Source organism: Bacillus rossius, chromosome 1 (assembly GCF_032445375.1).
Source record: "Bacillus rossius redtenbacheri isolate Brsri chromosome 1, Brsri_v3, whole genome shotgun sequence".
In the NCBI taxonomy this organism is placed as follows: domain Eukaryota; kingdom Metazoa; phylum Arthropoda; class Insecta; order Phasmatodea; family Bacillidae; genus Bacillus; species Bacillus rossius.
Genome location: NC_086330.1, coordinates 296,082,307 through 296,103,829, shown reverse-complemented (window position 1 = coordinate 296,103,829; position 21,523 = coordinate 296,082,307). Strand labels below are relative to the sequence as shown.

Below are 21,523 nucleotides of genomic sequence, written 5' to 3'. Positions count from 1 at the left end.
GAGACGACCGCCGACTGAAACGCGACCTCGCCACCTGCCCTGCCGAACTCTAGCGGACATAGCCGAAGCAGTCGGCGGAAGAATTCCACCGTCTGCTTCGGCCATGTTCGCTTCAGTTCGGCAAGAAAGCGCTATCTTCGTAGCTTCTACCACGTGTTTTTACAGCCAATCCCCTCCCTGAACCTTTGTACCATGCCACCCCCCCCACCCCCCTTCCGAAAGGAAACTACTGCGGCAGCCTTCCTGCTGAAAGCGGTCCTACCAGCGCTTCTAAACCTAGCAACGCTTCTAAAACAGCATGTTTTGTGTGTTGAAGTGGTCGGTGCGCTGTGATTGAACTTCGCGCCGCGCGGCGGGCTTTGGCACTCCTTCCCTTCCTCCTTTTCCCCCCCTCCCTGCGTCTAGTGCTGTGCTTGACTTCCCCTCTTGAGGTGTCCGCGCATGCGCGTGGCGCCCTCTGTTTTACTTAAAACTGCGTGTATTGCCTTGAAGGCTCTTCTTTTTCGTTAGCACTCATGTAGATTGGTCGTGATAACCAGTCGGTGCTGGGATCGCACTGATTTAAGCATGTAGGTCAGATAGTTGATTGTAGAGAGAGTGTGACAGCGGGGAGACTGCACGTAAGTGTTTGTAAGGTGGTGACCCTTACAGTCATGTAACTGGTAATAGCTAAACTCTAAATTGTTTATTCGGCCGTCACCTTCTAAATTCCATTTGGTATTTTTACCCTATTCGTTTTTTTTGATTAATTGCTCTCTTTGCTACGTGTAGTTTGTCTGACATTTCTCCCCGTCATGTTTTCACTCTTTATTAGGACTTGTCTTTCGCTTTTACGTAACGTATGTAATATGTTAATTTGTTACATTTGGTGGGTTTTCTTTTGATATCATGCTTTAAAGTAAGTTTCATACTGCCTAGTGTAGGTTAGGCCGCGGTCGCCTGCATGTCCATTTACGGGTTTTGTATTGTCTAATGAGGCATTTGTCTGTGCTAACGACATTCTTGGTCGCTGTGTGTTAACGTTAATTTAACTATAAAGTATTCTTTATTATCCAACACTATCCAATACTATCTGTCTAAAGTAAATACTAAAGTATTTGTAATATAAAAATACGTTCACGTATTTTGCCGTGACATTTGTACTAGTGCTTTTCTTGCTAATTAATCAGTATTAATTTTTATGTGAAAGAATGGTGTAATTGTATGAGGATTTACATGAGGCTTTTGCCCATGATTAAACGAAATGTGTTAATTTAAATACTTGCTAATTTAACCTTTGCATCTATCCTTGGCTATAATTAATTGGAATACCCTTTTGAACACTGTTTACTCAGCTCATATTATTTTATTAATTTTTAAGGATTGTGTTACACGCGGTTGAAGGTTCTCGTGAAAGTACTTCACCTGTTGACACTTTCCTATGAAGCTCATGGATGCCTTCAGTGTCAACGAGTTCTTTTCTTATAGCGCACAGCGCACAGTACTTGGTCCCAAGAAGACAGTGTAAAAAATACATACACCTAACAGTAGTATACGAATGTATGTTCTGGCACTGGCTTCTGGCTGTGGAGCCTGTGGAGCCGACCGCCATCTTGGATTGTGACGTTACGGCGGCCATCTTGGATGACCTTGTCCTTGACCTTTGACCTTGACCTTGACCCCGGCGGCCATTTTGGATCCGCCATTTTGGATGACGTCATTTTGGATGCATCGTAACAGGACACTACGTAACGGGACACAACGTAACGGGACAAGTAGATCACGGAGGCCATCTTGGATCCGACATATTTAAATCGAGCGCCCCACTCATTATGATGAAATTTTCATCTCTGTCGCCATATTGATTTTATTATGTTCCACTGGAGGCCGCCATCTTGGATACCGACGACTCTGTTTCAGCTGTTTGTTCCTAGATAGCGCCAGCGTCACTTTTGATTTTTTTATGTTCCACTGGAGGCCGCCATCTTGGATACCGACGACTCTGTTTCAGCTGTTTGTTCCTAGATAGCGCCAGCGTCGCTCTTGATTTTTTTCTGTTCCACTGGAGGCCGCCATCTTGGATACAGTCGACTTTGTTTCAGTTGTTTGTTCCTAGATAGCACCATCGTCGCTCTTTATTTTTTTTCTGTTCCACTGGAGGTTGCCATCTTGGATACCGACAACTTTGTTTCCGTCGTTTGTTCCTAGAGAGCGACAGCGTCGCTCTGTCTCATCACATAAGGTCAATGTTCCATTACCTACCAGAACTATTATGATCCTTATCGACATATTAAATTTTTCTTTTTATGAAAAATATATTGGAAACGCTGTGATTCGAACCATCACAGCTCTGATCTCTAGGTTGGAAAACATACGCCTTTAACCGCTCGGCTATCGAGACATTTACCAGACTGAAAATTAAATAAGGTATATAAAAAAAATAACATGCATATTTGGACTTGTAATTTTTTTAATTTAAAGTAATAATAGCACCACCTGTTCGAGACAGAACCACCATCTTGTATTAAGACGTAACTGTTGCAATTATCGTTATGGTCGCCATCTTGAAAATCCGTAATTCTTATGTTAGAAAATCGGGAAAAATTTCAAAAATCATTAAAAAAATTAATCAACCTAATTAAATAATAAAAAATCCTTAAAACCACCGTTGCACTTTTCGTGACGACCGCCATATTGAAATCACCCGCTGGAGATCATCATCTTGTTTTCGTCCGCTAGAGTGTGCTGATACCATGTTAGTATAAGTATCTAGTCACCACACATTTGTCCTTGACCTTGAACTTTGTCCTTGACCTTGAACTTTGACCTTGACCTTGACCTTGAAATTTGCCCTTGACCTTGAAATTTGACCTTGACCTTGAAATTTGACTTTGTCCTTTAAATTTGACTTTGTCCTTGTCGTCCATCACGGATCCGTCATTTTATGTTCAGTACATGCTACCAGGAGCTACCACCTGTCGGAGTACACCATCTTGTGTGTGTACTTGTATTATAGAGTACATTTTCATCTGGATGATTTTATTCTAACCCGCAACAGTGCAGTAATCATTTATTACCGAGGTGCCCCCGCCATCTTGAAATTCGGCAGCCATCTTGAAATCATGTAATAATGTAGCTAGAAAAGCGGGAAAAAATCCAAAATTCATTAATTAAATCACTCATTAACTTACATATTGATTCGATCCGCTCCAGTCCTTGGTTCGATCCCTGAATGATGCAATAATGTTTAATTTTATGAAAAAAAAATAATAATTTCAATAAACCATGTTCAAAATTCTTAAGAGACTTTAAATCCTCTACTACCATCATCCTATCCGACATCAAGACCATCATCTTGGAATTTTCGTAATAATTAAACTAAAAATTCAGGAAAAAGTTAAAAATTTATAAAATAAATTTGCAAACAATATACTGATTAATTAGGTCGTCTAGGGTCCTTGGCACGATTCTGGACGAAGCTAAAATAAATTTAATTTAAATACCAGAAAAGCGTTCGGTTAGAGAAATAAAACACCACAAAGTCTTTTACAAACATAATATTTATTACACAATTTCTATCCTACTACAGAATCACTTGCGAAAGCCAGCAAACTTATAAACATTTAGCTTTGCATAGACGTGCAACGACTACTTCTTAGCTCCAAATGCTCCAGCAGCTTTAAATGCTCCAACAGCCTCCAAATGCTCCAACAGCCTCCAAATGGCTCCAACAGATCCAAATGCTCCAACTACCTTTTCTTTCAACAGCTCCAATGATATTGGGCTACAATGCTACGAGTCTAAGAGACTACGAGGCTACAAGGCTACGAGTCTAAAAGGATCTAGCTGGTTCCGAGTTATACATGGCTGAGAGACTGCATGACTAAAAGACCGCATGACTACGAAACTACATGTCTATGAAGCTACATGGATACAAGTCTACTCGGCTCCAACACACAATGTACACACAGTACACACAGGAAACTGAACGTACACACAGTACACACAGGAAACGGAACGTACACACAGTACACACAGGAAATCGGAACGTACACACAGGAAACGGAACGTACACACAGTACATACAGGAGACGGAACGTACACACAGGAAACGGAACGTACACACAGTACACACAGGAAACGTAACGTACACACAGGAAAACGAAATGTACACACAGGAAAACAAAATGTACAAACAGGAAAACGAAATGTACAAACAGGAAAACGAAATGTACAAACAGGAAAACGAAATGTACAAACAGGAAAACGAAATGTACAAACAGGAAAACGAAATGTACAAACAGGAAAAACGAAATGTACAAACAGGAAAACGAAATGTACAAACAGGAAAACGAAATGTACACACAGGAAAACGAAATGTACACACAGGAAAACGAAATGTACAAACAGGAAAACGAAATGTACAAACAGGAAAACGAAATGTACAAACAGGAAAACGAAATGTTCACACAGTAAAACGAAATGTACAAACAGGAAAACGAAATGTACAAACAGGAAAACGAAATGTACAAACAGGAAAACGAAATGTACACACAGGAAATCGGAACGTACACACAGGAAATCGGAACGTACACACAGTACACACAGGAAACGGAATGATCACACATACAGTAGCGGAAACACAGGTTTATTTGGAAATCAGGATACAAGAAATAAATCATACTTTTTTAAAATATAAATAATTCATTTTATTTTTCATTAGTACACACATGACAGTTAATCAAATGATTATTGTATGTAGCCAGCGTTCCGAAGTTCTTTAAGTATGGTTGATACTTCCACGATATGCGAGTAGTTCCCTCTACGAACAGATGCCACCATCACTCTTAGCCGGACAACCAATATTTTTGGATCTTTCCATGATGTGGAATCAATCTCTTCTACCACCATCTTCATTGTATGTTTATTATAAATATTATGATCTCTGGTGTCTTCCGTTTTAACACCATCCTCACGGTTACTTTCATCATCTAGCCAACGATCATCACAAGCTTGATCAGATTTATTTATTATAACACGACGTTTCCATCGCTTCGGTCTCAGGGCACCACCACATTCTTCGATCTTGTCAGCTTTAGGTTCTGCATCACAGTCTATGCCTTGTAAACAGCCTCAGAGTCACTGTAGCAATCACCGTAGAAGACAACGTCTTCACCCAGATTACTGCAAGAACTCAATATCGTTGATGTCGAAGTGTCTTCATCGTCTGTATGCTTCCTTTTCAGGAGTCCACCATTTATACAAAGTATGGAGGATCTGCTAAATATAGGCTTGAATGTATTCTCACTTTTCACAGTGTTGATACCTTCATTAGTTTCAGTCTTCCCGATACCATCAACATCCTTCAATATTTTTTTCTCGTCACGATCGGCGTGCTAAGGCTTCCATCTTTTCTATATTAATAATATTATTTGTCTTAAAATCTCCGCGTCCATGTCACTATCACAGATGTAAATCATCATCATAGCTGTCATCAATATTATCATGAGTTGCATCAATATCACTCATTTTATGATATCGTTTCCACATTTCAGTTGTCAGAGATGTACCACAATCTATGATCTTGTGAGCTACATTCTCATTTTCTGTAAAAGCCTATCAGTCCAGTTTTATTATTTAATCCTTCAACCCATCATCACAAACTCAATTAAATCATCTTAGTATATAGAAAAAAAATCATCAAAGTTCCTTTCATTTAATCATAGGAACCGCATCATCCTTTCCACCTATAGTTTAGTTTCTTGAGCCCAAGAGTCTTTCATTATATATACCATACAGTGTTCTTCAAGAGATGTGGTATACTACCAGTTCTACATACAAATCCATTCTATCAATGATTTGTTTACACATTAGAAAAACCTTCACATTATTTTTACATGTTTTATTAAATTATCTCTTCGACTAAAATAATTACCACACATAGTAATTTCTACAAAGGACACTTTGTCCAAGACATTTTAACCATCATCTGTCTGAAAACAACCATGTCCCATCTATATCACAAAGTAAACGAGGGTTAGTGGAGATAGGTCAAACAAGTGCTAGTCACTCATAGGGTAAGAACCATGTGTTCGATACCTATCTCAGTCAATGTAGCATCTATGTATTTTTTTTACCTCATGTAGAAAAATATGTTCCAATGCATACGAATTTAAACTTATTCACGTGCGACCAGTCAAAAGTACATAAATTCAAACACGTCAATCTTAAAAAAAAAAAAAAAATCTCAAGGATAGAGGCAGAGACTACACGATCGAGACACACATACCATCACCTGCAAATGAACATTGACCCCTCGCGCAGGAGTTGCAAGCTTGCAGAATGCTGCGGCAGTCATATTATTGCTCGAGTCATACACACTTCACGACGCTAGTCTTTCCACTCATTTCACGTAAAACTCCAGTGAAATCGTAATCCAGCATACGTAAAGTACTTGCTGGAACCACTTCAAAGTATACATCACTGAACCAGAGCAGAAAATCAGCCTACGAATGTATATCTTGCTACCTACAAAAATAAATGTATAGCACATATACGAGAGGAGTCGATTCCTACATACCATACTCAATACTCTGATAATTATAAGCAGCAAAATATTTTAAATCAAGACCTTAGCCAGTATACATTCATTTTCCCATGTTGTAAAAATTCATGTTAGTAATCAGCAACGAAGGAGTGAGTTACTTGGACGAAGAACAGCTTTCCAAGTATCCAGAATCTTACTGATACAGACCATCCAGTGCACCAGCATACCCCGAAGTGTGGTCAATTGATAAACATTCTTTAATTTTTTAATATCACCTCCGTAGTGTACACCAATATATGACAGGTTACGATTTAAGACCATAAATTTCCCACAAGTCTGTTAGTTTTATTTCGGGGAGTAATAAATTATTTCTCAAACATAATAAATCAAGTTCCTATCAGATTTGCTCTAATGTTACGGCATTACCTGTACCAGCACATTACCAAAACATCTCCCATAAAAATCTTAAGAATGCAGATGACATACACAGTCAAAAATAATTTTAACAAAAAAAAACAGTCTTCAGCATTATTGATAAAAAAAGAATACACACAAACAAGTCAAAACGGACATTTCAAATCCAACCTAAATTACGTGACACATGTAGTTTATTGAATTAAGATAAACGATGCAGGTTAGGGAAAAATATATAAAAAATTCTTTAATTCTATAATTTATTTAAAATTTTACATTTATACACATTAAAATCTGACACTGTATATATTTTTTACATTTCTCAGTCCATGCCACATTCAATATTATTAAAATAAATTATTATAGTTCGTATTAAGAGTGAAAAAATACAAATAATTCATACAGATCACGTTACATCAGATCAGGAGTGTAACACCTTAGAGGGACAGAAATTATGCTAGAAACCCGTCTTTACAAAATTGTTAATGTTTTTTTAAGTAAAATTTTCGTGTAACCTGTACACCGCACTTCTCACACAGAAATTTTACACGGTCAAGATTTCTTCTGCAGCCATGCCTTTCATGGATGCGTGTACTTCGTACTCGTTCAAAACGTTTACCACAGTAGCGGCACTGATAGAGATACTCATCACAATTACCATCGCTTCCCCGATGTACAACCTGCAAATTAACTTTGCTTTTACAATGCCTAATCAAATTACTTTTGTTTGTGAAATGTACACCACATGGCTCACACGGAAATGTCAACGATTAACGTTTCTTCTACAGACATGATTTTCAAGTCTTCTTGCATGTTGTCGGTATTTAAAACTTTTGCTACAGTACGTACACAGATGTCTCTTCGTTAGACCGTTAGTCACCGACGGCTCGGAAAGTATATTACTTTCAATGTGCACTGCTGTTGTAGGCGACGAAGTCCCGTATTTTGCATGAGCTGGAGATTTCCCAGTCGACATTAACAGATCATCTGTACTGGATGCCAAAGAATCTGAAGTATACACGACTGATGCAGAAGCTGGGAATTGCTCACAAAATGTTTTATTTACGAAATGCGGTGTATTTGCAGGTATCGGAGTCTCCTCTGCGTTCGATAATGAACACATTGAAGTCTCTTGTAGTGAAGAGACAGTAGATACAGCCATACATCGGGATCTCTGGAGATGGTAGCTTCGTTACTATCGGAATCTCTGGAGCTTCCCTCATCGTTGTCATAGGGATCTGCTTCGTCATCATCGCCTCCGTCGTCAGGGACCCCGGTGAAGACGTGAGACCCTCCGTCAAGATCTCTGCAGTCGTTGACCCCGCCACCATTGGGATTTGTACCGATTTCTACGTTGCTACAATTGAGTTCGGATACACATCAATATTCATATACCAGACTTATATGCAGCCAAAGACTCGCTTAAATAACAGTGTCCGCTTGTATAATACACAAGGCAATACATCAAATTGTTATTACTTAAAAAAAAATTAGGAATTTCAAGGAATAAGAATTTAAATTATATATTCAATCAACTAATCACACATCATACATACAAGGTTCATTTAGACCTACAAGAGGAGCAAGAGTCTGTAATCAATGGAACTTTCAGAATCCAAACAAAATTTAAACTACTCAAATGTAAATTTTATTATGTACAGCTACACATAACCTCCAACTGACTACAAATTTCTACAACACATGACTAATTTATTTTATCCGATACCAGGCTAGGTCCAAAGTCAATTTTTTTTGTACCTCTCATCTACAGTTCAGGGGAGCTTCAGTGCTGACATAGCTACAGCCAAGACATGCTCAGTACCACACATCTTCAAAATCCTATCCCTTCAAAGTCGATCCTTGTTAAGCCTTACGACAAAAGTCTCCGAAACAAGAGACCTACTCTATAATTTTACTAGACATTTTTAACCTTTCATAGCACACATCGATAAATATCTTCGTAAATAACCCAAAATATTATCAGACCACTAGCATTTGATTTATGCACATACTGTGGGTCACCAGCGTATTCATCAACACATGACCATTCAACATTAAGCTCCCCACTTACTTCCATCAGTCTACTAGGCTCCACGCAGCACACATAAACTAAAAGAAGTCAATTAACAACCTATTATTTATTTACATTCGAATATTTAACAGCATACCGTCGACTAGTAAAATAATCCTGTCAGTGAACATGTCAGCAAAGTCTACATTTATATAGAACCAGGAATCCATTGAACATTCAGAACCTAGCTACACATACACAGTGCTGGATGCAAGTTAATTCTACACTTATTTATCATCACTGACACTCATATTACATCATAGGCACTTGAGTCAACACTCATTTTCCATCATTAACATGCACACAAATGCAAATTAACCACCATCGACACTCAATGCAACCAACCACTTTCCATAATCTAATCTCAATTCGGCACTCATTTTCCAACATCAACACTCAATTCAACACTCACTTTTCATCATCGACACTCAATTCAACACTCACTTTCCATCATCAACACGCATTTTCCATAGTCGACACTCAATTCGACACTCATTTTCCATAATCGACACTCAATTCGACACTCATTTTCCTTAATCGACACTCAATTCATCACTCATTTTCCATAATCAACACTCAATTTCCATCATCGTCACCCAATTCGACACTTATTTTCCATCATCGACACTCAATTCTACACTCATTTTCCAACAACTACACTCAATTCAACACTCATTTTCCATCATAGACACTCAATTCGACACTCAATTTCCATCATCGACACTCAATTTGACACTCAATTTCCATCATCGACACTCAATTCGACACTCATTTTCCATCGATGACACTCAATTCAACACTCATTTTCCGTCATCGATACTTAATTCTACATACTCTTTCCTTCTTCGACACTAATTTTCCATCATCTACATACAGTAAAATGGAAACTTTCCACACACACACACACACAGATACATATATAAATATATTCATACTCAACTCAATTCTTTAAATTAGCATACACATGAACTTTATTAGGACATGAATAACGACACATTTTAATAACAATTTTTAAAATTATATTTATATCAAAAATACAAAAGTATAAAAATCCGTCAGTCAATACACATTACTAACTTATTATATATACCCTGAAATTCTAAGTTCATCAAGAATAGCCCACGTTTCTTTGATAACTGATACAATTTCGTCATCTTGCGAAACAAGTAAAAGTCGCAACCTGTTCGTTAACACGTTCGGGTCTTTCCACGATATATAATCAATTTCACTTGATGACACCATCTTCTTCGAATGTTTGCTGAACATATTCTGAAAATCGTTGTAATAATGATTATGATAATTTGTATCATCATCATCATCGATGCTATCCACATCTTTATCAAACACACTGACATCTTCATCTTGCATATCCCAGTATTTCGAATTTTTTGACATTGGAGTACCATCATTGGCAACAAGCTTACTTGCTAATTTTCCAAAAAAATATTCCAAAGTCCGTAGAAGTCTACTATAGGACGCCTTGACACTTTTTCTGGAGATGTTACTTTCATTATCTTCTACCTTACTTATATCTCCAACACCATTTAAGCTATATACTTTCTCAAGACCTGGAGAGATTTTAACACAATCGCTTTTAATACTAGGTCGATCAATTTCATTGTAAGACATACTGTCCCCGAGCATATCGTCTCCATCTTCGTACTTTATCTCCTGAACGAGCTTGGCTTTACAAGTTTTATAGTGTCTTTTTAAATTCTCTCTTCGTGTCATCCGCCTACCACACTTGTCACAACTTAGTATTTGACGGAATGGACTTTTAAAACAATCGGTCTTTTCATGTCTACGAGCATTATAGCTTTTATCAAAGTATTTGCTACAGTATGTACAATGTCCTTCAGATCGAGATCGATATTTGAGTATCGTACCTTCACTAGACTGTATGTACTCCATAATGGTTGAATAGCCACTAAAAGTATTATTTAGGTACTTCGTATTTTTATGTATGAACATTCATTAATTATTTACGAAAAAAGATTTTTTTTTTCTCATTTTGACTAAAAAACTCATGTTCCACGTAGTTTTACTACCCACCTTCATATTTCCTCATATATTATGTTGTAAAAGCATCCAAAGTTGGTTGTAGGTTACGGAATGCTCACTCACGATCTCTTGAAAAAGGTGTGCCTCCCTAGATCTCAAGAGGAAGAACATTGACCTTATTTAAAAATTAGTGAATAATATCATGACCTAGCAAGAATCACAAGATAATCTATTCACATATTAGCAACCATCATGTATCAGTTGTCTGTATATGCAGTCTCTGTTGTCTGTATATGTAGACAATGTTTTGAGTGGGATGCGGGATGCTCCCTAACGATCGCAACAGAAGGAGGACTTCGCTAGAACTCAAGGGGAAGGGAAATCTTCGTGTGTGATAGCTTTTTCCATTTGTTTCAAGGCATAGTAATCGTCTGATTAATGAACTTTGGTTTTTGTGTGATTTCCACCTGTTAAAATTATTTTTTAAGTGTTGATTTGATAATATGACTTCGGAAATTTACACGAAACTCTGAATAAAATTACCTGTCTTAGACACCAAGGACAGTACAGTTTGTCTTTCATGTTAATGCTTCTCAGATGTCTCAAAGCATATTATTTGTCTGAGTAAAGTTATTATTTTTTTTAATCCACCTGATAGCAATATTGTAAGTGCTGATTTATTGACAGAATTTCACTGATTAAATTTAACTCTGAATAGAAATAACATGAGTCAGTAAGTAAAAAATTCTTCATGCAGAGATAGATCTCTCGCAAATAATCAGGAGCACTCGGCGAAATCCATCAGATGTCTAGCCAGGAATAATCAGAAACACTTGGAGAAAGCCATCAATATAATATCAAGATTAATCAGAAGCACTCGGAGAAATCCATCTGATGTCTTGTTAGGTATAATCAGAAGCACACGGAGAAAACCACCATAATATTGTCAAGAATAATCGGAAGCTCACGGAGAAAACCATCAGGGAGGATGTCGTTTATAAACATCATAAATTACCAATTTTTTTAAAAAGTCCAAATTTAATCCTGCTTGTGAACTCTTTGCTTAAGCAGGATTAAATTTGGACTTTTTAAAAAAATTGGTAATTTATGATGTTTATAAACGACATCCTCCCTGATGGTTTTCTCCGTGAGCTTCCGATTATTCTTGACAATATTATGGTGGTTTTCTCCGTGTGCTTCTGATTATACCTAACAAGACATCAGATGGATTTCTCCGAGTGCTTCTGATTAATCTTGATATTATATTGATGGCTTTCTCCAAGTGTTTCTGATTATTCCTGGCTAGACATCTGATGGATTTCGCCGAGTGCTCCTGATTATTTGCGAGAGATCTATCTCTGCATGAAGAATTTTTTACTTACTGACTCATGTTATTTCTATTCAGAGTTAAATTTAATCAGTGAAATTCTGTCAATAAATCAGCACTTACAATATTGTTATCAGGTGGATTAAAAAAAATAATAACTTTACTCAGACAAATAATATGCTTTGAGACATCTGAGAAGCATTAACATGAAAGACAAACTGTACTGTCCTTGGTGTCTAAGACAGGTAATTTTATTCAGAGTTTCGTGTAAATTTCCGAAGTCATATTATCAAATCAACACTTAAAAAATAATTTTAACAGGTGGAAATCACACAAAAACCAAAGTTCATTAATCAGACGATTACTATGCCTTGAAACAAATGGAAAAAGCTATCACACACGAAGATTTCCCTTCCCCTTGAGTTCTAGCGAAGTCCTCCTTCTGTTGCGATCGTTAGGGAGCATCCCGCATCCCACACAAAACATTGTCTACATATACAGACAACAGAGACTGCATATACAGACAACTGATACATGATGGTTGCTAATATGTGAATAGATTATCTTGTGATTCTTGCTAGGTCATGATATTATTCACTAATTTTTAAATAAGGTCAATGTTCTTCCTCTTGAGATCTAGGGAGGCACACCTTTTTCAAGAGATCGTGAGTGAGCATTCCGTAACCTACAACCAACTTTGGATGCTTTTACAACATAATATATGAGGAAATATGAAGGTGGGTAGTAAAACTACGTGGAACATGAGTTTTTTAGTCAAAATGAGAAAAAAAAAATCTTTTTTCGTAAATAATTAATGAATGTTCATACATAAAAATACGAAGTACCTAAATAATACTTTTAGTGGCTATTCAACCATTATGGAGTACATACAGTCTAGTGAAGGTACGATACTCAAATATCGATCTCGATCTGAAGGACATTGTACATACTGTAGCAAATACTTTGATAAAAGCTATAATGCTCGTAGACATGAAAAGACCGATTGTTTTAAAAGTCCATTCCGTCAAATACTAAGTTGTGACAAGTGTGGTAGGCGGATGACACGAAGAGAGAATTTAAAAAGACACTATAAAACTTGTAAAGCCAAGCTCGTTCAGGAGATAAAGTACGAAGATGGAGACGATATGCTCGGGGACAGTATGTCTTACAATGAAATTGATCGACCTAGTATTAAAAGCGATTGTGTTAAAATCTCTCCAGGTCTTGAGAAAGTATATAGCTTAAATGGTGTTGGAGATATAAGTAAGGTAGAAGATAATGAAAGTAACATCTCCAGAAAAAGTGTCAAGGCGTCCTATAGTAGACTTCTACGGACTTTGGAATATTTTTTTGGAAAATTAGCAAGTAAGCTTGTTGCCAATGATGGTACTCCAATGTCAAAAAATTCGAAATACTGGGATATGCAAGATGAAGATGTCAGTGTGTTTGATAAAGATGTGGATAGCATCGATGATGATGATGATACAAATTATCATAATCATTATTACAACGATTTTCAGAATATGTTCAGCAAACATTCGAAGAAGATGGTGTCATCAAGTGAAATTGATTATATATCGTGGAAAGACCCGAACGTGTTAACGAACAGGTTGCGACTTTTACTTGTTTCGCAAGATGACGAAATTGTATCAGTTATCAAAGAAACGTGGGCTATTTTTGATGAACTTAGAATTTCAGGGTATATATAATAAGTTAGTAATGTGTATTGACTGACGGATTTTTATACTTTTGTATTTTTGATATAAATATAATTTTAAAAATTGTTATTAAAATGTGTCGTTATTCATGTCCTAATAAAGTTCATGTGTATGCTAATTTAAAGAATTGAGTTGAGTATGAATATATTTATATATGTATCTGTGTGTGTGTGTGTGTGGAAAGTTTCCATTTTACTGTATGTAGATGATGGAAAATTAGTGTCGAAGAAGGAAAGAGTATGTAGAATTAAGTATCGATGACGGAAAATGAGTGTTGAATTGAGTGTCATCGATGGAAAATGAGTGTCGAATTGAGTGTCGATGATGGAAATTGAGTGTCAAATTGAGTGTCGATGATGGAAATTGAGTGTCGAATTGAGTGTCTATGATGGAAAATGAGTGTTGAATTGAGTGTAGTTGTTGGAAAATGAGTGTAGAATTGAGTGTCGATGATGGAAAATAAGTGTCGAATTGGGTGACGATGATGGAAATTGAGTGTTGATTATGGAAAATGAGTGATGAATTGAGTGTCGATTAAGGAAAATGAGTGTCGAATTGAGTGTCGATTATGGAAAATGAGTGTCGAATTGAGTGTCGACTATGGAAAATGCGTGTTGATGATGGAAAGTGAGTGTTGAATTGAGTGTCGATGATGAAAAGTGAGTGTTGAATTGAGTGTTGATGTTGGAAAATGAGTGCCGAATTGAGATTAGATTATGGAAAGTGGTTGGTTGCATTGAGTGTCGATGGTGGTTAATTTGCATTTGTGTGCATGTTAATGATGGAAAATGAGTGTTGACTCAAGTGCCTATGATGTAATATGAGTGTCAGTGATGATAAATAAGTGTAGAATTAACTTGCATCCAGCACTGTGTATGTGTAGCTAGGTTCTGAATGTTCAATGGATTCCTGGTTCTATATAAATGTAGACTTTGCTGACATGTTCACTGACAGGATTATTTTACTAGTCGACGGTATGCTGTTAAATATTCGAATGTAAATAAATAATAGGTTGTTAATTGACTTCTTTTAGTTTATGTGTGCTGCGTGGAGCCTAGTAGACTGATGGAAGTAAGTGGGGAGCTTAATGTTGAATGGTCATGTGTTGATGAATACGCTGGTGACCCACAGTATGTGCATAAATCAAATGCTAGTGGTCTGATAATATTTTGGGTTATTTACGAAGATATTTATCGATGTGTGCTATGAAAGGTTAAAAATGTCTAGTAAAATTATAGAGTAGGTCTCTTGTTTCGGAGACTTTTGTCGTAAGGCTTAACAAGGATCGACTTTGAAGGGATAGGATTTTGAAGATGTGTGGTACTGAGCATGTCTTGGCTGTAGCTATGTCAGCACTGAAGCTCCCCTGAACTGTAGATGAGAGGTACAAAAAAAATTGACTTTGGACCTAGCCTGGTATCGGATAAAATAAATTAGTCATGTGTTGTAGAAATTTGTAGTCAGTTGGAGGTTATGTGTAGCTGTACATAATAAAATTTACATTTGAGTAGTTTAAATTTTGTTTGGATTCTGAAAGTTCCATTGATTACAGACTCTTGCTCCTCTTGTAGGTCTAAATGAACCTTGTATGTATGATGTGTGATTAGTTGATTGAATATATAATTTAAATTCTTATTCCTTGAAATTCCTAATTTTTTTTTAAGTAATAACAATTTGATGTATTGCCTTGTGTATTATACAAGCGGACACTGTTATTTAAGCGAGTCTTTGGCTGCATATAAGTCTGGTATATGAATATTGATGTGTATCCGAACTCAATTGTAGCAACGTAGAAATCGGTACAAATCCCAATGGTGGCGGGGTCAACGACTGCAGAGATCTTGACGGAGGGTCTCACGTCTTCACCGGGGTCCCTGACGACGGAGGCGATGATGACGAAGCAGATCCCTATGACAACGATGAGGGAAGCTCCAGAGATTCCGATAGTAACGAAGCTACCATCTCCAGAGATCCCGATGTATGGCTGTATCTACTGTCTCTTCACTACAAGAGACTTCAATGTGTTCATTATCGAACGCAGAGGAGACTCCGATACCTGCAAATACACCGCATTTCGTAAATAAAACATTTTGTGAGCAATTCCCAGCTTCTGCATCAGTCGTGTATACTTCAGATTCTTTGGCATCCAGTACAGATGATCTGTTAATGTCGACTGGGAAATCTCCAGCTCATGCAAAATACGGGACTTCGTCGCCTACAACAGCAGTGCACATTGAAAGTAATATACTTTCCGAGCCGTCGGTGACTAACGGTCTAACGAAGAGACATCTGTGTACGTACTGTAGCAAAAGTTTTAAATACCGACAACATGCAAGAAGACTTGAAAATCATGTCTGTAGAAGAAACGTTAATCGTTGACATTTCCGTGTGAGCCATGTGGTGTACATTTCACAAACAAAAGTAATTTGATTAGGCATTGTAAAAGCAAAGTTAATTTGCAGGTTGTACATCGGGGAAGCGATGGTAATTGTGATGAGTATCTCTATCAGTGCCGCTACTGTGGTAAACGTTTTGAACGAGTACGAAGTACACGCATCCATGAAAGGCATGGCTGCAGAAGAAATCTTGACCGTGTAAAATTTCTGTGTGAGAAGTGCGGTGTACAGGTTACACGAAAATTTTACTTAAAAAAACATTAACAATTTTGTAAAGACGGGTTTCTAGCATAATTTCTGTCCCTCTAAGGTGTTACACTCCTGATCTGATGTAACGTGATCTGTATGAATTATTTGTATTTTTTCACTCTTAATACGAACTATAATAATTTATTTTAATAATATTGAATGTGGCATGGACTGAGAAATGTAAAAAATATATACAGTGTCAGATTTTAATGTGTATAAATGTAAAATTTTAAATAAATTATAGAATTAAAGAATTTTTTATATATTTTTCCCTAACCTGCATCGTTTATCTTAATTCAATAAACTACATGTGTCACGTAATTTAGGTTGGATTTGAAATGTCCGTTTTGACTTGTTTGTGTGTATTCTTTTTTTATCAATAATGCTGAAGACTGTTTTTTTTTGTTAAAATTATTTTTGACTGTGTATGTCATCTGCATTCTTAAGATTTTTATGGGAGATGTTTTGGTAATGTGCTGGTACAGGTAATGCCGTAACATTAGAGCAAATCTGATAGGAACTTGATTTATTATGTTTGAGAAATAATTTATTACTCCCCGAAATAAAACTAACAGACTTGTGGGAAATTTATGGTCTTAAATCGTAACCTGTCATATATTGGTGTACACTACGGAGGTGATATTAAAAAATTAAAGAATGTTTATCAATTGACCACACTTCGGGGTATGCTGGTGCACTGGATGGTCTGTATCAGTAAGATTCTGGATACTTGGAAAGCTGTTCTTCGTCCAAGTAACTCACTCCTTCGTTGCTGATTACTAACATGAATTTTTACAACATGGGAAAATGAATGTATACTGGCTAAGGTCTTGATTTAAAATATTTTGCTGCTTATAATTATCAGAGTATTGAGTATGGTATGTAGGAATCGACTCCTCTCGTATATGTGCTATACATTTATTTTTGTAGGTAGCAAGATATACATTCGTAGGCTGATTTTCTGCTCTGGTTCAGTGATGTATACTTTGAAGTGATTCCAGCAAGTACTTTACGTATGCTGGATTACGATTTCACTGGAGTTTTACGTGAAATGAGTGGAAAGACTAGCGTCGTGAAGTGTGTATGACTCGAGCAAAAATATGACTGCCGCAGCATTCTGCAAGCTTGCAACTCCTGCGCGAGGGGTCAATGTTCATTTGCAGGTGATGGTATGTGTGTCTCGATCGTGTAGTCTCTGCCTCTATCCTTGAGATTTTTTTTTTTTTTTTAAGATTGACGTGTTTGAATTTATGTACTTTTGACTGGTCGCACGTGAATAAGTTTAAATTCGTATGCATTGGAACATATTTTTCTACATGAGGTAAAAAAAATACATAGATGCTACATTGACTGAGATAGGTATCGAACACATGGTTCTTACCCTATGAGTGACTAGCACTTGTTTGACCTATCTCCACTAACCCTCGTTTACTTTGTGATATAGATGGGACATGGTTGTTTTCAGACAGATGATGGTTAAAATGTCTTGGACAAAGTGTCCTTTGTAGAAATTACTATGTGTGGTAATTATTTTAGTCGAAGAGATAATTTAATAAAACATGTAAAAATAATGTGAAGGTTTTTCTAATGTGTAAACAAATCATTGATAGAATGGATTTGTATGTAGAACTGGTAGTATACCACATCTCTTGAAGAACACTGTATGGTATATATAATGAAAGACTCTTGGGCTCAAGAAACTAAACTATAGGTGGAAAGGATGATGCGGTTCCTATGATTAAATGAAAGGAACTTTGATGATTTTTTTTCTATATACTAAGATGATTTAATTGAGTTTGTGATGATGGGTTGAAGGATTAAATAATAAAACTGGACTGATAGGCTTTTACAGAAAATGAGAATGTAGCTCACAAGATCATAGATTGTGGTACATCTCTGACAACTGAAATGTGGAAACGATATCATAAAATGAGTGATATTGATGCAACTCATGATAATATTGATGACAGCTATGATGATGATTTACATCTGTGATAGTGACATGGACGCGGAGATTTTAAGACAAATAATATTATTAATATAGAAAAGATGGAAGCCTTAGCACGCCGATCGTGACGAGAAAAAAATATTGAAGGATGTTGATGGTATCGGGAAGACTGAAACTAATGAAGGTATCAACACTGTGAAAAGTGAGAATACATTCAAGCCTATATTTAGCAGATCCTCCATACTTTGTATAAATGGTGGACTCCTGAAAAGGAAGCATACAGACGATGAAGACACTTCGACATCAACGATATTGAGTTCTTGCAGTAATCTGGGTGAAGACGTTGTCTTCTACGGTGATTGCTACAGTGACTCTGAGGCTGTTTACAAGGCATAGACTGTGATGCAGAACCTAAAGCTGACAAGATCGAAGAATGTGGTGGTGCCCTGAGACCGAAGCGATGGAAACGTCGTGTTATAATAAATAAATCTGATCAAGCTTGTGATGATCGTTGGCTAGATGATGAAAGTAACCGTGAGGATGGTGTTAAAACGGAAGACACCAGAGATCATAATATTTATAATAAACATACAATGAAGATGGTGGTAGAAGAGATTGATTCCACATCATGGAAAGATCCAAAAATATTGGTTGTCCGGCTAAGAGTGATGGTGGCATCTGTTCGTAGAGGGAACTACTCGCATATCGTGGAAGTATCAACCATACTTAAAGAACTTCGGAACGCTGGCTACATACAATAATCATTTGATTAACTGTCATGTGTGTACTAATGAAAAATAAAATGAATTATTTATATTTTAAAAAAGTATGATTTATTTCTTGTATCCTGATTTCCAAATAAACCTGTGTTTCCGCTACTGTATGTGTGATCATTCCGTTTCCTGTGTGTACTGTGTGTACGTTCCGATTTCCTGTGTGTACGTTCCGATTTCCTGTGTGTACATTTCGTTTTCCTGTTTGTACATTTCGTTTTCCTGTTTGTACATTTCGTTTTCCTGTTTGTACATTTCGTTTTACTGTGTGAACATTTCGTTTTCCTGTTTGTACATTTCGTTTTCCTGTTTGTACATTTCGTTTTCCTGTTTGTACATTTCGTTTTCCTGTGTGTACATTTCGTTTTCCTGTGTGTACATTTCGTTTTCCTGTTTGTACATTTCGTTTTCCTGTTTGTACATTTCGTTTTTCCTGTTTGTACATTTCGTTTTCCTGTTTGTACATTTCGTTTTCCTGTTTGTACATTTCGTTTTCCTGTTTGTACATTTCGTTTTCCTGTTTGTACATTTCGTTTTCCTGTTTGTACATTTTGTTTTCCTGTGTGTACATTTCGTTTTCCTGTGTGTACGTTACGTTTCCTGTGTGTACTGTGTGTACGTTCCGTTTCCTGTGTGTACGTTCCGTCTCCTGTATGTACTGTGTGTACGTTCCGTTTCCTGTGTGTACGTTCCGATTTCCTGTGTGTACTGTGTGTACGTTCCGTTTCCTGTGTGTACTGTGTGTACGTTCAGTTTCCTGTGTGTACTGTGTGTACATTGTGTGTTGGAGCCGAGTAGACTTGTATCCATGTAGCTTCATAGACATGTAGTTTCGTAGTCATGCGGTCTTTTAGTCATGCAGTCTCTCAGCCATGTATAACTCGGAACCAGCTAGATCCTTTTAGACTCGTAGCCTTGTAGCCTCGTAGTCTCTTAGACTCGTAGCATTGTAGCCCAATATCATTGGAGCTGTTGAAAGAAAAGGTAGTTGGAGCATTTGGATCTGTTGGAGCCATTTGGAGGCTGTTGGAGCATTTGGAGGCTGTTGGAGCATTTAAAGCTGCTGGAGCATTTGGAGCTAAGAAGTAGTCGTTGCACGTCTATGCAAAGCTAAATGTTTATAAGTTTGCTGGCTTTCGCAAGTGATTCTGTAGTAGGATAGAAATTGTGTAATAAATATTATGTTTGTAAAAGACTTTGTGGTGTTTTATTTCTCTAACCGAACGCTTTTCTGGTATTTAAATTAAATTTATTTTAGCTTCGTCCAGAATCGTGCCAAGGACCCTAGACGACCTAATTAATCAGTATATTGTTTGCAAATTTATTTTATAAATTTTTAACTTTTTCCTGAATTTTTAGTTTAATTATTACGAAAATTCCAAGATGATGGTCTTGATGTCGGATAGGATGATGGTAGTAGAGGATTTAAAGTCTCTTAAGAATTTTGAACATGGTTTATTGAAATTATTATTTTTTTTTTCATAAAATTAAACATTATTGCATCATTCAGGGATCGAACCAAGGACTGGAGCGGATCGAATCAATATGTAAGTTAATGAGTGATTTAATTAATGAATTTTGGATTTTTTCCCGCTTTTCTAGCTACATTATTACATGATTTCAAGATGGCTGCCGAATTTCAAGATGGCGGGGGCACCTCGGTAATAAATGATTACTGCACTGTTGCGGGTTAGAATAAAATCATCCAGATGAAAATGTACTCTATAATACAAGTACACACACAAGATGGTGTACTCCGACAGGTGGTAGCTCCTGGTAGCATGTACTGAACATAAAATGACGGATCCGTGATGGACGACAAGGACAAAGTCAAATTTAAAGGACAAAGTCAAATTTCAAGGTCAAGGTCAAATTTCAAGGTCAAGGGCAAATTTCAAGGTCAAGGTCAAGGTCAAAGTTCAAGGTCAAGGACAAAGTTCAAGGTCAAGGACAAATGTGTGGTGACTAGATACTTATACTAACATGGTATCAGCACACTCTAGTGGACGAAAACAAGATGATGATCTCCAGCGGGTGATTTCAATATGGCGGTCGTCACGAAAAGTGCAACGGTGGTTTTAAGGATTTTTTATTATTTAA

General features: G+C 36.9%; 1 protein-coding gene across 2 annotated transcripts in view; it reads left to right on the top strand.

Moving 5' to 3' along the window:
• The first annotated feature begins 512 nt into the window (after window positions 1-512).
• Window positions 513-21,523, top strand: part of LOC134527773 (uncharacterized) — a 41,836-nt gene continuing 20,825 nt past the window's right edge. Inside the window, exon 1 of one of the 2 annotated variants that reach the window (XM_063360708.1) lies at window positions 513-569. The gene's annotated coding sequence lies outside the window, so the exon portion shown is untranslated. Of the gene's footprint in view, window positions 621-21,523 lie in introns of both variants that reach the window. The other variant, XM_063360709.1, reaches the window with a different exon arrangement.